Genomic DNA, 8,051 nt, shown 5'->3' with positions numbered 1-8,051 from the left:
CAGACTCATTCACCTTACCAACCGCTCCGCATCTGCCACCCCCCTCTGTCATTCCCTCCATTGGCTTCCGATTGCCCAACGCATTAAATTCAAACTACTAACATTGACGTACAAAACCATTCATAACACTGCCCCAAACTACCTCACCGACCTGATACCCAAATACCACCCAACCCGTACTCTTTGCTCCTAACAAGACCTCCTACTTTCTAGCTCCCTGGTCTCCTCCTCCCATGCCCAACTGCAGGACTTCTCCAGGACTTCCCCCATCCTCTGGAACTCACTACCCCAATCCATCAGACTGTCACCTACCCTCCTCACCTTTAGGCGCACCCTGAAAACCCATCTCTTCAAGGAAGCCTACCCCACCCTCACCTAACAGCCGATCTCCTCCACTCCTCCTACCACTCCATCCCCCACAGCCACTTCCTCCTGTACCATTATCCCCTCCCTCCTAGATTGTAAGCTCGAAAGAGCAGGGCCCTCAAACCTCTCGTATATTGTTTTGTTACTGTATTGTCTCATGTACTGCCCCCCACTATATTGTACAGCGCTGAGCAAACTTTTTGGCGCTATATAAACACTGTATAATAATAATAATGCCATACAAAAGTTTCCCTTTTAAATGGAGCTTTTACGCCATTTGCCTATTTTTCATCTGAAATTTGGGGGAACCACCTGCAAACTTTACATATAACTGTATCATTTTCCTTGGAGTAAGCAAGCAATGAAAACTGATCCAGCCAATGTGTACTAAAACAGCGTTTTTTCGCGGTCTTTCCAGCATCACCATCATTTGTCTTTTTAATTATTACGACAGTGGAAGTTTTTGGCAAAATACAACTAGCAACTGAATTAGCTGTTGATTCATTCTCTTTTTCTATAGGGCTTGAGTGGGACTCCACAATAGTAGGATGATCTTTTTCTGTAAAAAAATAACTCTTAATTTGCTCTGTTTCATGTTGCAGTGTAAACAAGGAGACCGGAAAAAAAAATAAAGAAAAACTCGCAGGCATGAGATATGGGTTGAATACTGGGAATTAGGACCACTTTTTTGTATTACGTCTGGGCTGCTACAGATGACTCAGGCTGAGGAAGATCCTCCATGACATGTGATAATGCTAGTTGCACTGCCAAGGCTGGTCTTGGCTGCCTATAGGCCTTTCTGCTGGCTGAACCTATTAAACGCTGGTCTGCTGGCTGGCTTGATTGATGGCTGGCTTGATTGATGGCTGGCTGGCTTGATTGATGGCTGGTCTGATTGATGGCTGGTCTGATTGATGGCTTAATTAAAGTCTGGTCTGCTAGCTGGTCTGATTGATGGCCTGATTAAAGTTTGGTCTGCAGGCTGATCTGGTTGATGGACTGCTTAAAAGGCTGGTCTGCTTGAAGGCAGATTAATGGCAGGTCATTTGAGCGGCAGTTCAAATTAACAGCAGGTCAGATTAACGGCAGTTCAGCTCAACAGCAGTTCAGCTCAGGCAGTTCAGATTAAACAAGGCAGTTCAGCTCAACTTCAGTTCAGATTAAACAAAGTAGTTCAGATCAACAGCAGTTCAGATCAAAGGCAGTTCAGATCAAAAGCAGTTCAGATTAAACAAGGCAGTTCAGATTAAATAAAGCAGTTTAGCTCAACGGCAGTTTAGATTAAACAAGGCAGTTCAGCTCAATGGCAGTTCAGATTAAACAAGGCTGTTCAGCTCAACAGCAGTTCAGATCAAAGGCAGTTCAGCTCGACGGCAGTTCAGATTAACGGCAGTTCACATTAAAGGCAGTTGTTGATGTTTTTCCTTTTTTACTCTTTTCAAAATCATTTTACCCCCAGAGCGCAGCACACAAAATGTCATTTACCTTAAGCTGGCGGGTGTAGTGATGTGTACTGTTGGCGGGTCTCTCCTTCACTTGTCCCCCACGCTGGTGTAGAACGGGCCTCTCCTCGTGTCCCCCAAGGCAATGTAGAGAGGGCCTCTCCTCGTGTTCCCCAAGGCGGTGTAGAGTTTCCTCTCCTCGTGTCCCCGAAGGCAGTGTAGAGTGGGCCTTGTGTCCCCCAAGGCGGTGTAGAGTGGGCCTTGTGTCCCCTAAGGTGGTGGAGAGTGGACCTTGTGCCCCCCAAGGCGGTGGGGGAAAGCGGACCTCTCCTCGAGTCCCCCGCAGCGGTGGAGAGTGGGTGAATCCTCTCAGCGGAGGAGAGCCGACCTCTCCTGCACCTGTCCCCTCAGCGGCGCTGCCAGTGTAATGGCGGTGCTGCAGAAGAAGCCGGAAGTCGGAAACCGGAAGTTGGAAACCGGAACTCGGCTTCACAATGAGGCTTGGAGCGCAGGTAGAGCCGCTCCATCTGTGCTCGCCACACAAGGATTCCCCTCACATTTGGCGAGCGGGCGAACGGCTTTTTCAAGCCCTGCTGTAGCATACTCTTTTGACCAAGTATAATATAGGGATGTTACTAAATAAATTGTGTCTCTGGCATTATTATTCTATACTGTTGAAATATTTCTGAACCGAGAGTGTTAGAGGCTTACAAGATCAGGGCAACAAATGGCGACAAGCTTACAGATAAACTTAAAAAACAGTAGTGCAGATATAAGGCCACTGGGAAAATTTTAGCAAAATTATAAAAACCAGCATAACTTGAAAGAACATTCTCTGAAATCAAGTCTCATGTGCTTAGGTCTAGTGAACCTGTCATTTAGATAAGAGGATTGATAAGGTGGAACAAATGACAAGTTCATTTATTCTCTTATCAGCCAACCTCTGACCCAAAGGTTGACTCAAATTTATCTAAACAACCCATATGGAAGACATAATATAAAGGTATTGTGTGTGTGTGTATATATATATATATATATATATATATATCAGCAAAGTACTGCTTGCTATCGGTGCCTAACATCCAGCAGACTCCCACATACTGCTCTATTTATAATCCATTGAATAAAGGGAATGGAGCACCTGTCTTTCTCTTTATCTTTATTCAGCATTCAATGTTACACAGAACTGAGAGCAACAGTGTCAGTGTTAATATGTTATGAGAGTAATTCAAATCAAATCAATATTTTTTGTGACCATCCTTTGCCTTCAAAACAGAATCAGTTCTTCTAGGTACACTTGCACACTTTTTGAAGGAACTCAGCAGGTAGGTTTTTCCAGACATCTTGGAGAACTAACCACAGATCTTCTGTGGATATAAGCTGCCTCAAATCCTTCTGTCTCTTCATGTAATCTCAGACAGACTCGATGATCACTTCTAGGACTCCTTGTTCTTCTTTACGTTGAAGATTTTTTTGACATTGGCTGTTTGTTTGGGGTCGTTTGGGGCCAGCCACATGCCTCCCTGATGGTATGGCATGATGGAGAAATATTTGCCTGTATTTCTTAGCATTGAGGACACCATTAATCCTGACTAAATCTCCAACTCCATTTGCAGAAATGTAGCCTGAAACTTGCAAGGAACCCCCGCCATGCTTCACTGTTGCCTGAAGACACAGATTATTATAGAACATAGAACATCACTACATAGAAATTGGGGTGGACAAAAATGGCCACAGGTGCTCTGGACTGATGAGTCAAAATTTTTAATATTTGTCTGTTGCAGGAGGTAGTTTGTTCGCCTAAGGGCTGGAGAGTGGTACAAAAATTAGTGTCTGCAGGCAACAGTGAAGCACAGGGGAGGTTCCTTGAAAGTTTGGCGATACATTCCTGCAAATGGAGTTGAAGATTTGGACAGGATGAATGGTGTCTTCAATGCTGAGAAATACAAGCATATACTTATCCATCATGCCATACCATCAGGATGGTGTGTGGTTGGCCCCACATATACTCTGCAGCAGGACAACAACCCCAAACATACAGCCAAAGTCACCAAGAACTATCTTCATGATAAGGGCTCATGTACATGGGGCGTTTGGAAAACTCTTCTGAACGATGGAAACTGACTGCTGGAAAACATAGGTTAAAAAACGTCAGTTTTGCTGCGTTTGCATAACGCGTTTAGCCACATTTATGCACGTTTGCGTTTAGAAGCTTTTTAAAAGATAACCTCAGGAGACCAAATGCCCAGAATGCACTGAAAAATAGTAAATTAACCCAAAAAAGTCTACTAAAATACCGCAGGAGTTATTTTATCTCATCTAATCTAAGTCATGCAGTATTTTAATAGTGAAAAGCATGCATTAATGTTTCAGCTGTCAGCAGGATTCCCACTGGCAGCTGAATGTGTTTTGGCGGTTTTGCTACCCCACTTATTCACTTGGTTCTATCTAAGAATAAGTGATTACAACCTTTTGTCTATACATGAATTTAGCCAATCCTGATGTTGCTAAAACCAATAATGTTAATACCAAATGATAACAACTGTGCAAAAAATAAAGATCTAATTTATTTACACAGAAAAGAAGCTTGCTATTAATCAAATATAACAAAATATAATGTAGCCGGTATAACTTTAAAAGTAGTAATATTACTATGCAAATACAGAATGTTACCAATACAAAGAGATTACTACAGGAAAGAAAGTTACAGAAAAGAAACATAGAATAATACATTACACAGACATCCTGGGCTTCCAAAGAGGCAAAGGGACAAAGAGAACATTGGGGGTTTTGCTCTGGTGTTATATACTCTTTGCAAAAGACCACCCCTAGACTCACCCACCCAAGTAAATTCACACTTTTCCACATATCTTAACCTCCAATGGGTTTGCTCAGAATCCACCCAGTTTTTCATGTATCACTTCTGAAGCCAGCTGTGCCAGACCCCTTCCCGGATCGGGAGTCCAGACTTCCAGAGGCTATAACCATTGAGGAGCAGGAGGAATTTGTGGTGGAAGCAATCCTGAACTGCCGGAAAAGGGGGGGCCAGACTCAGTTCTTGATCAAATGGAAGGGTTATGGTCCTGAGGAAAACTTATGGGAACCGGCCCAAAATGTTCATGCCCCCAGGCTTATCCGGGAGTTCTATCGTAGTCACTCACGGTCGAGAGTGTCAGGAATGGACTGGCCAGCAATGGTGGGACTCACCTGCCTTTTGATCTGCAGTACCAGGGCTGGCCAGCGGGTGCTCCCAGCAATCAGAGACTCAACTTTGCAGCCAGCTAACACCTGGAACTGATTATGCTGGGGTATTTAAGGGATGGCCAGACCCACAGACTCTGCCTTGGTGTGTGTTTGTCCTGGGCCCTGTATCTGTCCTGCATCCTGTTTCTGTCCCTCTGCCTGACCCTCTGTACTACGCTGCTTGTTACCTGTTTTGATCTCTGGCTTGTGACCCTGACCATCCCTCTGCCTGACCCTCTGTACTACGCTGCTTGCTACCTGCTGAACCTGGCCTGTGACCCCGACCATTCTCTGCTTGCTCCCCCTGTACCTACCTGCCCAATTGATATTGACCCGGCCTGCCTGACGACGCTTGCTTGTATGTACTGTTATCTGTGGGTGGTTTGGTTTGGTTTGTTTGCACTGTATTATGTTTAGTATTGCACTGCGTTTATGTTTGTATGGTTAGTGTTAATAAATTGTATTGTTTATCACATATCTGAAGTCTGCGTTTCCCTGCATCAGTCACACACCTCTGGTCACACCTGGGAGCCCTGACAGAGAGTTCAGTTGGGCACCCGGAGGTTGCCCGTAGGGGGGGGCAATGTCAGGGGCCGCCACAACCCGCTGCTCAGCGCAGGTGCACTGTGCCCATTCACGCTAGTGTGCGGGCACTAGGTCCTTGCCGGCCGCGACGGAGACAGAGCCCGCGCATGCGCACTCGGAGCCGTGGGTGCGTGCCTGGCACCAATGACAGCGCAGGGCATGATATTTAAATCGCCCTGCGCTGACAGTTGGTGCCGTTTGGTCTCCCTGTGTTCCTGATCTTGTTCTGTGATTCCTGCTGACTCGGATTTGTTGCTGACCTGGCTGTTCTCTCCTGCTCTGACTCCTGGCTTGCCTGACCTCCCTTCTGGATGCCCCCTTGTGGATCTGTTCTTCTGTTGCTGACCTGGCGTGTGACCCGACCATTCTCTGCCCGCTGCTTTGTATCGCACTTCTCCCACGGCTACCTACTCGGCTTGTCTAACCACGCTCTTGCTCATCCATCCACCTTGCCCTGGCATATCCACCTCTTCACATCAGGCTCTCACCCTGCAGGAACCTCTGGCGGATTCCTCTACCACGGGTGGGTGCACTCAGGAGCCGCGACCTGGTCTCGGTTCATCCCCACCATCAGGGGCCCTGGTGAACAAGCGGACCGGGACTTAAGACTCTGTGCTCTAGGGAAACCTGACCAGTGGGCTGCTAGAGGTACCGCCAGGTGGTTCCTTACATAAATAGTGCATTGAAGTAGGCTTGTAAGTTGGAGACATCCTGCAAGGACGTTATTCCACTGCAAAGCTTGGTGTCATCTGCAAAGACTGAAATGGTATTTTTAATTCCAGACCCTATGTTGTTTATAAATATATTAAAAAGTAAGATAGGAGTGCGGCCTGTGCAGCAACTCCACTAGCTGTGAGAGACCATTGCCACATGTATCGCCCATTGATCCCTGCATATCGTGAAGGAAGCAAGTGGATTTGCTGGCCGTCATCGACATCTCCAGTGTTTCCTTATGCGGGTCCACCAGAGTGCAAGCCACCATTCCGCGAGGGACCACTCTGCCATCAGCACTCAAGACAGAAACACAGGACTGATGAATGTATTCTTAACCAATTGCATACACTGTACGGCAGGAACTGAGCCTTCTAATAGCCGGACATAGCCATACCCTCACGCTTAATGGGTTAATGTCCACAATACACATGACTCATTCCAGACTGACATCATACCGTTTACTGAGGATTCCCTACCATTTCAGAACTGACTTTACTCTGAATTCTTTACTGCCTTCTTTTATTGTTTGCCTCCTTCTTCAGTCCACCACTACAATGCACACCTGCAATTAGTTGTACTTGGAACTGAACGCAGGTTGTGACTTCTAACCTTCACCATTAGTGCACCAACATTAAAGGGCCCCAGTGATTTCCTGCAGAAGTAACATCAAAAGACTGCCCCTGTTATCTTCCTCACATTACATACATTTTACCATCTGTGATCTATTTGGGACTTTCAGGCCCAAAAAACATACTGCAGGCAGACTTCAACCTATTCTTGTAACCCCAATAATCAGTAATCACTGTAGCTCTGGGTGTTTGGACATATCCATTGCTTAAGCTGGCCTTGTCGCACCTTCAGTGGCCCTGCTACTGTTTAAGCTGACTTGGGTAAATAGTGAGTGAGTAGGTCCAAGCATAGTTTCCGGTTGTTGCATATGTGTGATTTTGTATAAGATCAATCTTCATAGTAAATGGCTGTAAATGGTGCCTGGTGAGAAGGGGAGTGTGGAGGGGGTGCCACGCACCTACCCTTACACTTGGCACCCAATATACAGTTATGCCTACTGCATTCACCTGAAGACCACCTCTGAAGAGACCATGGCATTAGTTAGCTAGATAAAACTTGTCCATCAATAATAAACATGCCACCCCTAATGCTACACCAGTGTTTGGGAGAGTGTGGTAAAAACCAAATACCCCCAAATCGCAAATGTAAATGAGCCCTTACTGTCTTGAGCCCCCTATAAGGCTGCTTTCACACTGATGTGCCATGGTTTACCTGCAGTTCGGGTGCAGCACAGTGCACCCGTGGCTTTCTTGCAGGATAGCTGCACTTTGTCATATACTTCTGTAGTGCCCCTCTAGATAGCCAGGGGGAGCTAGTTACATTTTTGTTTTTTAGTGAGCGAGTATCAGGGCTGAGAGGCTCTGCAGATCACTTCCCTGATACCTCCCCCTGCTCAAGAAACTTGGAGAAAATTCTAGAAGACGTGCGGTGAGGAGGGGCTGGCCTGCACACTTAGAGGACTCTGGAAAATCCCCAAGCAGGAGGCTTGGCATGGGGCCAGGGCAGCCTTTAAGTGTGATTGAGCCTGCTCAGCAGCAGGATAGTACATGTGGAAGATGAAGTGAGAGGCTGAGATACAGGAGCCTGTGAGGGGGGCCTAGTGGGAAGGAGCCTACCTACAGGCTGGGACCT

Source organism: Staurois parvus, unplaced genomic scaffold (genome assembly GCF_062004578.1).
Source record: "Staurois parvus isolate SC_StPar_1 unplaced genomic scaffold, SC_StPar_1.0 ptg000376l, whole genome shotgun sequence".
Taxonomy (NCBI): domain Eukaryota; kingdom Metazoa; phylum Chordata; class Amphibia; order Anura; family Ranidae; genus Staurois; species Staurois parvus.
This window is presented reverse-complemented; position numbering follows the sequence as displayed.